We start from the raw sequence: 9,522 nt of genomic DNA on the forward strand, positions 1-9,522 counted from the left end.
TTTTTATTTTTATTTATTTTTTGATCAATGTAAGAAATGTAAGAAATAAATGTAAGAAAGCCTTAAAGATGCGCTAACCGGGAATCGAACCCGGGTCGCAAGAATGGGAATCTTGCATGATACCACTACACCATTAGCGCTGACAGACTGCTAGTTTCAAAATTAAAAGGGTTGGACTTTCTCCAAAGCATTCAAATGCAGATCTCTGATTTCACACAAAGGCCTTTTTGCAAAAAAAAAGCGTGGAACAATCTTTGCCTGCTAGCATGTCGCGACCCAGATGGGACTCGAACCCACAATCCTCAGCTCCGAAGGCTGATGCCTTATCCATTAGGCCACTGGGCCTAAAATGTTTACGTTTTTAACGTTATAAATAGATAGAATCACGATAAAGTAAGCTGCAATAAAGATCCAAATGGATAACTACCACGCATAGCGTGACCCAGATGGGACTCGAACCCACAATCCTCAGCTCCGAAGGCTGATGCCTTATCCATTAGGCCACTGGGCCTCAAAGTGTTTACGTTTTTAACGTTATAAATAGATAGAATCACGATAAAGTAAGCTGCAATAAAGATCCAAATGGATAACTACCACGCATAGCGTGACCCAGATGGGACTCGAACCCACAATTCTCAGCTCCGAAGGCTGATGCCTTATCCATTAGGCCACTGGGCCTGCAAATTTGCTAGTTTTTATTATTATTTTTTTTGGATCAATGTAAGAAATGTAAGAAATAAATGTAAGAAAGCCTTAAAGATGCGCTAACCGGGAATCGAACCCGGGTCGCAAGAATGGGAATCTTGCATGATACCACTACACCATTAGCGCTGACAAAATGCTAGTTTCAAAATTAAAAGGGTTGGACTTTCTCCAAAGCATTCAAATGCAGATCTCTGATTTCACACAAAGGCCTTTTTGCAAAAAAAAAGCATGGAACAATCTTTGCCTGCAAGCATATCGTGACCCAGATGGGACTCGAACCCACAATCCTCAGCTCCTAAGGCTGATGCCTTATCCATTAGGCCACTGGGCCTTCAAATTTTTTCGTTTTTAACGTTATAAACAGATAGAATCACAATAAAGTAAGCTGCAATAAAGATCTAAATGAATAACTATCACGCACAGTGTGACCCAGATGGGACTCGAACCCACAATCCTCAGCTCCGAAGGCTGATGCCTTATCCATTAGGCCACTGGGCCTTGTAACTTTATGTTTTTAATGTTATAAATAGAGAGAATCACAATACAGTAAGGTGCAATAAACAGCCAAATGGTTAACTACCACGCATAGCGTGACCCAGATGGGACTCGAACCCACAATCCTCAGCTCCGAAGGCTGATGCTTTATCCATTAGGCCACTGGGCCTGCAAATTTGCTAGTTTTTATTATTATTTTTTTTTGATCAATGTAAGAAATGTAAGAAAGCCTTAAAGATGCGCTAACCGGGAATCGAACCCGGGTCGCAAGAATGGGAATCTTGCATGATACCACTACACCATTAGCGCTGACAGACTGCTAGTTTCAAAATTAAAAGGGTTGGACTTTCTCCAAAGCATTCAAATGCAGATCTCTGATTTCACACAAAGGCCTTTTTGCAAAAAAAAAGCACGGAACAATCTTTGCCTGGTAGCATATCGTGACCCTGATGGGACTCAAACCCACAATCCTCAGCTCCGAAGGCTGATGCCTTATCCATTAGGCCACTGGGCCTTAAAATGTTTACATTTTTAACGCTATAAATAGATAGAATCACGATAAAGTAAGCTGCAATAAAGATCCAAATGGATAACTATCATGTATAGTGTGACCCAGATGGGACTCGAACCCACAATCCTCAGCTCCGAAGGCTGATGCCTTATCCATTAGGCCACTAGGCCTGCAAACTTGCTCGTTTTTATTATTATTATTTTTTTGATCAATGTAAGAAATGTGAGAAATAAACAGTGTTGGGCACGTTACTTTGAAAAAGTAATTAGTTATAGTTACTCGTTACTTCTCCAAAAAAGTAACTGAGTTACTAACGGAGTTACTCCACTATAAAAGTAATTAGTTACCAGTAAAAGTAACTATCGCGTTACTTTTTATTATTCGCCCGTCAAAAAAAGGAAATCAATTATGCATTTACTATTATTATTAGAAAAATAACAAAAAATAACAAACGAAAATAAACCCAAAATGTTGACAAAAATATAATCTAACGAATTTCAAAAAAATAAAACGAAATTCTCCACACAACCAAAGAAAATTACTAAAACTTGTAATACTGAAAAAAGCGGAAAAACGCGTCTGGGGATGAAATTTAACAAACCAAGCCACACTCAAAAGAAATATGTATATATAAAACAAAATAATGGACAAAAACAACAATTTAATGCCCGTTAAAATGGTATTAATATAACAGCTTCACCAAAAGAGAATAGAGCTTAGATCCTGCCCAAAAAATCCGACCCAGCCGGAGCCCGTGCACATTCTGCCCAAGCCCGAACCATAAACTGTCATTATGAGCCTGACCCGATCCGCCCCATAAACTGTCTGTTTTCGGGCTGATTGAATGAGCGAAATATAATCAGAATTATGTTAATTAACACTGTAACATAGAAGCATAGAACTATTATTTAATTTAAATGATTTTTAAGAACAGCTACACACAATGCTGCAAGTCAAACGCGGAGGCGTTCACGTGCGCCCAGAGCTACGTGATTACAGTTTTCATTTTTATTATAGTTTAATTTTATTTTGTTTTTATTTTTTCTGTTCATTTTAGGGTGGGCTTGCTAGCGCGAGCGCTTTACACAAGAACTAACGGACCACGAGTGCCGCGCGCTCGGCACAACAACTCCCGCTGTACAACTCCGCTGTACAACAGCGCTTATAAATAAATTAAACACAAAAATGAGGGTATTCTATCAGTAATTTCAGTTCGTTTTAGTTAGTTTTATAAACACAAAATACAGTTCGAGATAGTTATGTTTTTCCTTTTAATTGCCGTTTTTATTAGATTCAGTTAACACAAATGTTTTTCACTTTCAATTTTCGCTATTTCGTTCGCTTTAGTGAACAATAATAATTGGTTACTTAGCAACATTGTGATTATCACACCAGAGCTTTATATAAAATAAAAATAGGAGCCTGATTTCGGGTCGGTCCTCAGGTCAGGTGGGATTCGGGCAGAGAATCTAAGCTCTAAAATAGAAAGCAGCAGCACCACAAAAACCGGAGCAGCTAAAAAGAGCTTAACGTCCTTAATTCGGAACTTGGGTTGTCCACGGCAATCACTGAATTGATTAGAGCACGCAAATCGTCACAATTGTGCCTCACTTCACCACGCCAAACCACAGGCACAGCGGCCAGAAGCTCAAGTTCACCGGACAGAGGAGGGGTTAACCAGGGCAAAGCGAAATAAAAAAAAAAAGTTCATAGAGCTGCTAAAGTAACGTGCAGTAACGGGGTGTCGGAAATGGTAACGGCGTTATAGTTACAGTCATAGTAATTAGTTAGATTACTCGTTACTGAAAAAAAGTAACGGCGTTAGAACCCACAATCCTCAGCTCCTAAGGCTGATGCCTTATCCATTAGGCAACTGGGCCTTCAAATTTTTTCGTTTTTAACGTTATAAATAGATAGAATCACAATAAAGTAAGCTGCAATAAAGATCCAAATGGATAACTATCACGCATAGTGTGACCCAGATGGGACTCGAACCCACAATCCTCAGCTCCGAAGGCTGATGCCTTATCCATTAGGCCACTGGGCCTAAAATGTTTACGTTTTTAACGTTATAAATAGATAGAATCACGATAAAGTAAGCTGCAATAAAGATCCAAATGGATAACTACCACGCATAGCGTGACCCAGATGGGACTCGAACCCACAATCCTCAGCTCCGAAGGCTGATGCCTTATCCATTAGGCCACTGGGCCTCAAAGTGTTTACGTTTTTAACGTTATAAATAGATAGAATCACGATAAAGTAAGCTGCAATAAAGATCCAAATGGATAACTACCACGCATAGCGTGACCCAGATGGGACTCGAACCCACAATTCTCAGCTCCGAAGGCTGATGCCTTATCCATTAGGCCACTGGGCCTGCAAATTTGCTAGTTTTTATTTTTATTTTTTTTTTGATCAATGTAAGAAATGTAAGAAATAAATGTAAGAAAGCCTTAAAGATGCGCTAACCGGGAATCGAACCCGGGTCGCAAGAATGGGAATCTTGCATGATACCACTACACCATTAACGCTGACAGACCGCTAGTTTCAAAATTAAAAGGGTTGGACTTTCTCCAAAGCATTCAAATGCAGATCTCTGATTTCACACATAGGCCTTTTTGCAAAAAAAAAGCATGGAACAATCTTTGCCTGCAAGCATATCGTGACCCAGATGGGACTCGAACCCACAATCCTCAGCTCCGAAGGCTGATGCCTTATCCATTAGGCAACTGGGCCTTCAAATTTTTTTGTTTTTAACGTTATAAATAGATAGAATCACAATAAAGTAAGCTGCAATAAAGATCCAAATGGATAACTATCACGCATAGTGTGACCCAGATGGGACTCGAACCCACAATCCTCAGCTCCGAAGGCTGATGCCTTATCCATTAGGCCACTGGGCCTGCAAATTTGCAAGTTTTTATTATTATTTTTTTTTGATCAATGTAAGAAATGTAAGAAATAAATGTAAGAAAGCCTTAAAGATGCGCTAACCGGGAATCGAACCCGGGTCGCAAGAATGGGAATCTTGCATGATACCACTACACCATTTGCGCTGACAGACTGCTAGTTTCAAAATTAAAAGGGTTGGACTTTCTCCAAAGCATTCAAATGCAGATCTCTGATTTCACACAAAGGCCTTTTTGCAAAAAAAAAGCATGGAACAATCTTTGCCTGCAAGCATATCGTGACCCAGATGGGACTCGAACCCACAATCCTCAGCTCCGAAGGCTGATGCCTTATCCATTAGGCCACTGGGCCTTAAAATGTTTATGTTTTTAACGTTATAAATAGATAGAACCACGATAAAGTAAGCTGCAATAAAGATCCAAATGGATAACTATCACGCATAGTGTGACCCAGATGGGACTCGAACCCACAATCCTCAGCTCCGAAGGCTGATGCCTTATCCATTAGGCCACTGGGCCTTAAAATGTTTATGTTTTTAACGTTATAAATAGATAGAATCACAATACAGTAAGGTGCAATAAACAGCCAAATGGTTAACTACCACGCATAGCGTGACCCAGATGGGACTCGAACCCACAATCCTCAGCTCCGAAGGCTGGTGCCTTATCCATTAGGCCACTGGGCCTGCAAATTTGCTAGTTTTTATTATTATTTTTTTTTATCAATGTAAGAAATGTAAGAAATAAATGTAAGAAAGCCTTAAAGATGCGCTAAATGGGAATCGAACCCGGGTCGCAAGAATGGGAATCTTGCATGATACCACTACACCATTAGCGCTGACAGACTGCTAGTTTCAAAATTAAAAGGGTTGGACTTTCTCCAAAGCATTCAAATGCAGATCTCTGATTTCACACAAAGGCCTTTTTGCAAAAAAAAAAGCATGAAACAATCTTTGCCTGCTAGCATATCGTGACCCAGATGGGACTCAAACCCACAATCCTCAGCTCCGAAGGCTGATGCCTTATCCATTAGGCCACTGGGCCTTAAAATGTTTACGTTTTTAAGGTTATAAATAGATACAATCACGATAAAGTAAGCTGCAATAAAGATCCAAGTGGATAACTATCATGTATAGTGTGACCCAGATGGGACTCGAACCCACAATCCTCAGCTCCGAAGGCTGATGCCTTATCCATTAGGCCACTTGGCCTGCAAACTTGCTCGTTTTTATTATTTTTTTTTTTTGGATCAATGTAAGAAATGTGAGGAATAAATGTAAGGAAGCCTTAAAGATGCGCTAACCGGGAATCGAACCCGGGTCGCAAGAATGGGAATCTTGCATGATACCACTACACCATTAGCGCTGACAGACTGCTAGTTTCAAAATTAAAAGGGTTGGACTTTCTCCAAAGCATTCAAATGCAGATCTCTAATTTCACACAAAGGCCTTTTTGCAAAAAAAAAGCATGGAACAATCTTTGCCTGCAAGCATATCGTGACCCAGATGGGACTCGAACCCACAATCCTCAGCTCCGAAGGCTGATGCCTTATCCATTAGGCCACTAGGCCTGCAAACTTGCTAGTTTTTATTATTATTTTTTTTTTGATCAATGTAAGAAATGTGAGAAATAAATGTAAGGAAGCCTTAAAGATGCGCTAACCGGGAATCGAACCCGGGTCGCAAGAATGGGAATCTTGCATGATACCACTACACCATTAGCGCTGACAGACAGCTAGTTTCAAAATTAAAAGGGTTGGACTTTCTCCAAAGCATTCAAATGCAGATCTCTGATTTCACACAAAGGCCTTTTTGCAAAAAAAAAAGCATGGAACAATCTTTGCCTGCAAGCATATCGTGACCCAGATGGGACTCGAACCCACAATCCTCAGCTCCGAAGGCTGATGGCTTATCCATTAGGCCACTGGGCCTTAAAATGTTTATGTTTTTAAGGTTATAAATAGATAGAATCACAATAAAGTAAGCTGCAATAAAGATCCAAATGGATAACTATCACGCATAGTGTGACCCAGATGGGACTCGAACCCACAATCCTCAGCTCCGAAGGCTGATGCCTTATCCATTAGGCCACTGGGCCTTAAAATGTTTATGTTTTTAACGTTATAAATAGATAGAATCACAATACAGTAAGGTGCAATAAACAGCCAAGTGGTTAAGTACCACGCATAGCGTGACCCAGATGGGACTCGAACCCACAATCCTCAGCTCCGAAGGCTGATGCCTTATCCATTAGGCCACTGGGCCTGCAAATTTGCTAGTTTTTATTATTATTTTTTTTTATCAATGTAAGAAATGTAAGAAATAAATGTAAGAAAGCCTTAAAGATGCGCTAAACGGGAATTGAACCCGGGTCGCAAGAATGGGAATCTTGCATGATACCACTACACCATTAGCGCTGACAGACTACTAGATTCAAAATTAAAAGGGTTGGACTTTCTCCAAAGCATTCAAATGCAGATCTCTGATTTCACACAAAGGCCTTTTTGCAAAAAAAAAAGCATGAAACAATCTTTGCCTGCTAGCATATCGTGACCCAGATGGGACTCAAACCCACAATCCTCAGCTCCGAAGGCTGATGCCTTATCCATTAGGCCACTGGGCCTTAAAATGTTTAAGTTTTTAAGGTTATAAATAGATAGAATCACGATAAAGTAAGCTGCAATAAAGATCCAAATGGATAACTATCATGTATAGTGTGACCCAGATGGGACTCGAACCCACAATCCTCAGCTCCGAAGGCTGATGCCTTATCAATTAGGCCACTAGGCCTGCAAACTTGCTCGTTTTTATTATTATTTTTTTATTGATCAATGTAAGAAATGTGAGAAATAAATGTAAGGAAGCCTTAAAGATGCGCTAACCGGGAATCGAACCCGGGTCGCAAGAATGGGAATCTTGCATGATACCACTACACCATTAGCGCTGACAGACTGCTAGTTTCAAAATTAAAAGGGTTGGACTTTCTCCAAAGCATTCAAATGCAGATCTCTGATTTCACACAAAGGCCTTTTTGCAAAAAAAAAAGCATGGAATAATCTTTGCCTGCAAGCATATCGTGACCCAGATGGGACTCGAACCCACAATCCTCAGCTCCGAAGGCTGATGCCTTATCCATTAGGCCACTGGGCCTTAAAATGTTTATGTTTTTAACGTTATAAATAGATAGAACCACGATAAAGTAAGCTGCAATAAAGATCCAAATGGATAACTATCACGCATAGTGTGACCCAGATGGGACTCGAACCCACAATCCTCAGCTCCGAAGGCTGATGCCTTATCCATTAGGCCACTGGGCCTTAAAATGTTTATGTTTTTAACGTTATAAATAGATAGAATCACAATACAGTAAGGTGCAATAAACAGCCAAATGGTTAACTACCACGCATAGCGTGACCCAGATGGGACTCGAACCCACAATCCTCAGCTCCGAAGGCTGGTGCCTTATCCATTAGGCCACTGGGCCTGCAAATTTGCTAGTTTTTATTATTATTTTTTTTTATCAATGTAAGAAATGTAAGAAATAAATGTAAGAAAGCCTTAAAGATGCGCTAAATGGGAATCGAACCCGGGTCGCAAGAATGGGAATCTTGCATGATACCACTACACCGTTAGCGCTGACAGACTGCTAGTTTCAAAATTAAAAGGGTTGGACTTTCTCCAAAGCTTTCAAATGCAGATCTCTGATTTCACACAAAGGCCTTTTTGCAAAAAAAAAAGCATGAAACAATCTTTGCCTGCTAGCATATCGTGACCCAGATGGGACTCAAACCCACAATCCTCAGCTCCGAAGGCTGATGCCTTATCCATTAGGCCACTGGGCCTTAAAATGTTTACGTTTTTAAGGTTATAAATAGATACAATCACGATAAAGTAAGCTGCAATAAAGATCCAAGTGGATAACTATCATGTATAGTGTGACCCAGATGGGACTCGAACCCACAATCCTCAGCTCCGAAGGCTGATGCCTTATCCATTAGGCCACTTGGCCTGCAAACTTGCTCGTTTTTATTATTTTTTTTTTTTGGATCAATGTAAGAAATGTGAGGAATAAATGTAAGGAAGCCTTAAAGATGCGCTAACCGGGAATCGAACCCGGGTCGCAAGAATGGGAATCTTGCATGATACCACTACACCATTAGCGCTGACAGACTGCTAGTTTCAAAATTAAAAGGGTTGGACTTTCTCCAAAGCATTCAAATGCAGATCTCTAATTTCACACAAAGGCCTTTTTGCAAAAAAAAAGCATGGAACAATCTTTGCCTGCAAGCATATCGTGACCCAGATGGGACTCGAACCCACAATCCTCAGCTCCGAAGGCTGATGCCTTATCCATTAGGCCACTAGGCCTGCAAACTTGCTAGTTTTTATTATTATTTTTTTTTTGATCAATGTAAGAAATGTGAGAAATAAATGTAAGGAAGCCTTAAAGATGCGCTAACCGGGAATCGAACCCGGGTCGCAAGAATGGGAATCTTGCATGATACCACTACACCATTAGCGCTGACAGACTGCTAGTTTCAAAATTAAAAGGGTTGGACTTTCTCCAAAGCATTCAAATGCAGATCTCTGATTTCACACAAAGGCCTTTTTGCAAAAAAAAAAGCATGAAACAATCTTTGCCTGCTAGCATATCGTGACCCAGATGGGACTCCAATCCACAATCCTCAGCTCCGAAGGCTGATGCCTTATCCATTAGGCCACTGGGCCTTAAAATGTTTACGTTTTTAAGGTTATAAATAGATAGAATCACGATAAAGTAAGCTGCAATAAAGATCCAAATGGATAACTATCATGTATAGTGTGACCCAGATGGGACTCGAACCCACAATCCTCAGCTCCGAAGGCTGATGCCTTATCCATTAGGCCACTAGGCCTGCAA

The 9,522-nt window shown here is 40.4% G+C and overlaps 1 protein-coding gene and 43 non-coding genes across 44 annotated transcripts in view; 1 reads left to right on the top strand and 43 right to left on the bottom strand.

Annotated features, from left to right (window-relative positions):
- The window catches only part of LOC103042003 (cadherin-4), a 626,601-nt gene that overhangs the window by 35,487 nt on the left and 581,592 nt on the right, over positions 1 to 9,522 (top strand). The window lies entirely within an intron of this gene.
- On the bottom strand, positions 70 to 140 carry trnag-ccc (transfer RNA glycine (anticodon CCC)). The gene has a single exon. It is a non-coding gene; the product is annotated as a tRNA-Gly (tRNA).
- Positions 273 to 345, bottom strand: trnar-ucg (transfer RNA arginine (anticodon UCG)). The gene has a single exon. It is a non-coding gene; the product is annotated as a tRNA-Arg (tRNA).
- Positions 439 to 511, bottom strand: trnar-ucg (transfer RNA arginine (anticodon UCG)). Its single transcript has one exon. It is a non-coding gene; the product is annotated as a tRNA-Arg (tRNA).
- trnar-ucg (transfer RNA arginine (anticodon UCG)) lies at positions 606 to 678 on the bottom strand. The gene has a single exon. It is a non-coding gene; the product is annotated as a tRNA-Arg (tRNA).
- trnag-ccc (transfer RNA glycine (anticodon CCC)) lies at positions 761 to 831 on the bottom strand. Its single transcript has one exon. It is a non-coding gene; the product is annotated as a tRNA-Gly (tRNA).
- Positions 964 to 1,036, bottom strand: trnal-uag (transfer RNA leucine (anticodon UAG)). The gene has a single exon. It is a non-coding gene; the product is annotated as a tRNA-Leu (tRNA).
- On the bottom strand, positions 1,131 to 1,203 carry trnar-ucg (transfer RNA arginine (anticodon UCG)). The gene has a single exon. It is a non-coding gene; the product is annotated as a tRNA-Arg (tRNA).
- On the bottom strand, positions 1,297 to 1,369 carry trnar-ucg (transfer RNA arginine (anticodon UCG)). Its single transcript has one exon. It is a non-coding gene; the product is annotated as a tRNA-Arg (tRNA).
- On the bottom strand, positions 1,439 to 1,509 carry trnag-ccc (transfer RNA glycine (anticodon CCC)). Its single transcript has one exon. It is a non-coding gene; the product is annotated as a tRNA-Gly (tRNA).
- On the bottom strand, positions 1,642 to 1,714 carry trnar-ucg (transfer RNA arginine (anticodon UCG)). The gene has a single exon. It is a non-coding gene; the product is annotated as a tRNA-Arg (tRNA).
- Positions 1,809 to 1,881, bottom strand: trnar-ucg (transfer RNA arginine (anticodon UCG)). Its single transcript has one exon. It is a non-coding gene; the product is annotated as a tRNA-Arg (tRNA).
- trnar-ucg (transfer RNA arginine (anticodon UCG)) lies at positions 3,686 to 3,758 on the bottom strand. The gene has a single exon. It is a non-coding gene; the product is annotated as a tRNA-Arg (tRNA).
- Positions 3,852 to 3,924, bottom strand: trnar-ucg (transfer RNA arginine (anticodon UCG)). The gene has a single exon. It is a non-coding gene; the product is annotated as a tRNA-Arg (tRNA).
- Positions 4,019 to 4,091, bottom strand: trnar-ucg (transfer RNA arginine (anticodon UCG)). The gene has a single exon. It is a non-coding gene; the product is annotated as a tRNA-Arg (tRNA).
- trnag-ccc (transfer RNA glycine (anticodon CCC)) lies at positions 4,175 to 4,245 on the bottom strand. Its single transcript has one exon. It is a non-coding gene; the product is annotated as a tRNA-Gly (tRNA).
- Positions 4,378 to 4,450, bottom strand: trnar-ucg (transfer RNA arginine (anticodon UCG)). Its single transcript has one exon. It is a non-coding gene; the product is annotated as a tRNA-Arg (tRNA).
- Positions 4,545 to 4,617, bottom strand: trnar-ucg (transfer RNA arginine (anticodon UCG)). Its single transcript has one exon. It is a non-coding gene; the product is annotated as a tRNA-Arg (tRNA).
- Positions 4,700 to 4,770, bottom strand: trnag-ccc (transfer RNA glycine (anticodon CCC)). The gene has a single exon. It is a non-coding gene; the product is annotated as a tRNA-Gly (tRNA).
- On the bottom strand, positions 4,903 to 4,975 carry trnar-ucg (transfer RNA arginine (anticodon UCG)). Its single transcript has one exon. It is a non-coding gene; the product is annotated as a tRNA-Arg (tRNA).
- Positions 5,070 to 5,142, bottom strand: trnar-ucg (transfer RNA arginine (anticodon UCG)). Its single transcript has one exon. It is a non-coding gene; the product is annotated as a tRNA-Arg (tRNA).
- trnar-ucg (transfer RNA arginine (anticodon UCG)) lies at positions 5,237 to 5,309 on the bottom strand. Its single transcript has one exon. It is a non-coding gene; the product is annotated as a tRNA-Arg (tRNA).
- On the bottom strand, positions 5,391 to 5,461 carry trnag-ccc (transfer RNA glycine (anticodon CCC)). The gene has a single exon. It is a non-coding gene; the product is annotated as a tRNA-Gly (tRNA).
- trnar-ucg (transfer RNA arginine (anticodon UCG)) lies at positions 5,595 to 5,667 on the bottom strand. The gene has a single exon. It is a non-coding gene; the product is annotated as a tRNA-Arg (tRNA).
- Positions 5,762 to 5,834, bottom strand: trnar-ucg (transfer RNA arginine (anticodon UCG)). Its single transcript has one exon. It is a non-coding gene; the product is annotated as a tRNA-Arg (tRNA).
- trnag-ccc (transfer RNA glycine (anticodon CCC)) lies at positions 5,918 to 5,988 on the bottom strand. The gene has a single exon. It is a non-coding gene; the product is annotated as a tRNA-Gly (tRNA).
- On the bottom strand, positions 6,121 to 6,193 carry trnar-ucg (transfer RNA arginine (anticodon UCG)). The gene has a single exon. It is a non-coding gene; the product is annotated as a tRNA-Arg (tRNA).
- trnag-ccc (transfer RNA glycine (anticodon CCC)) lies at positions 6,277 to 6,347 on the bottom strand. The gene has a single exon. It is a non-coding gene; the product is annotated as a tRNA-Gly (tRNA).
- trnar-ucg (transfer RNA arginine (anticodon UCG)) lies at positions 6,481 to 6,553 on the bottom strand. The gene has a single exon. It is a non-coding gene; the product is annotated as a tRNA-Arg (tRNA).
- Positions 6,648 to 6,720, bottom strand: trnar-ucg (transfer RNA arginine (anticodon UCG)). Its single transcript has one exon. It is a non-coding gene; the product is annotated as a tRNA-Arg (tRNA).
- On the bottom strand, positions 6,815 to 6,887 carry trnar-ucg (transfer RNA arginine (anticodon UCG)). The gene has a single exon. It is a non-coding gene; the product is annotated as a tRNA-Arg (tRNA).
- Positions 6,969 to 7,039, bottom strand: trnag-ccc (transfer RNA glycine (anticodon CCC)). The gene has a single exon. It is a non-coding gene; the product is annotated as a tRNA-Gly (tRNA).
- trnar-ucg (transfer RNA arginine (anticodon UCG)) lies at positions 7,173 to 7,245 on the bottom strand. The gene has a single exon. It is a non-coding gene; the product is annotated as a tRNA-Arg (tRNA).
- trnar-ucg (transfer RNA arginine (anticodon UCG)) lies at positions 7,340 to 7,412 on the bottom strand. Its single transcript has one exon. It is a non-coding gene; the product is annotated as a tRNA-Arg (tRNA).
- Positions 7,496 to 7,566, bottom strand: trnag-ccc (transfer RNA glycine (anticodon CCC)). Its single transcript has one exon. It is a non-coding gene; the product is annotated as a tRNA-Gly (tRNA).
- trnar-ucg (transfer RNA arginine (anticodon UCG)) lies at positions 7,700 to 7,772 on the bottom strand. Its single transcript has one exon. It is a non-coding gene; the product is annotated as a tRNA-Arg (tRNA).
- trnar-ucg (transfer RNA arginine (anticodon UCG)) lies at positions 7,867 to 7,939 on the bottom strand. Its single transcript has one exon. It is a non-coding gene; the product is annotated as a tRNA-Arg (tRNA).
- On the bottom strand, positions 8,034 to 8,106 carry trnar-ucg (transfer RNA arginine (anticodon UCG)). Its single transcript has one exon. It is a non-coding gene; the product is annotated as a tRNA-Arg (tRNA).
- On the bottom strand, positions 8,392 to 8,464 carry trnar-ucg (transfer RNA arginine (anticodon UCG)). The gene has a single exon. It is a non-coding gene; the product is annotated as a tRNA-Arg (tRNA).
- On the bottom strand, positions 8,559 to 8,631 carry trnar-ucg (transfer RNA arginine (anticodon UCG)). The gene has a single exon. It is a non-coding gene; the product is annotated as a tRNA-Arg (tRNA).
- Positions 8,715 to 8,785, bottom strand: trnag-ccc (transfer RNA glycine (anticodon CCC)). Its single transcript has one exon. It is a non-coding gene; the product is annotated as a tRNA-Gly (tRNA).
- trnar-ucg (transfer RNA arginine (anticodon UCG)) lies at positions 8,918 to 8,990 on the bottom strand. The gene has a single exon. It is a non-coding gene; the product is annotated as a tRNA-Arg (tRNA).
- Positions 9,074 to 9,144, bottom strand: trnag-ccc (transfer RNA glycine (anticodon CCC)). Its single transcript has one exon. It is a non-coding gene; the product is annotated as a tRNA-Gly (tRNA).
- Positions 9,445 to 9,517, bottom strand: trnar-ucg (transfer RNA arginine (anticodon UCG)). The gene has a single exon. It is a non-coding gene; the product is annotated as a tRNA-Arg (tRNA).

This window comes from Astyanax mexicanus, chromosome 13 (assembly GCF_023375975.1).
Source record: "Astyanax mexicanus isolate ESR-SI-001 chromosome 13, AstMex3_surface, whole genome shotgun sequence".
Lineage (NCBI taxonomy): Eukaryota > Metazoa > Chordata > Actinopteri > Characiformes > Acestrorhamphidae > Astyanax > Astyanax mexicanus.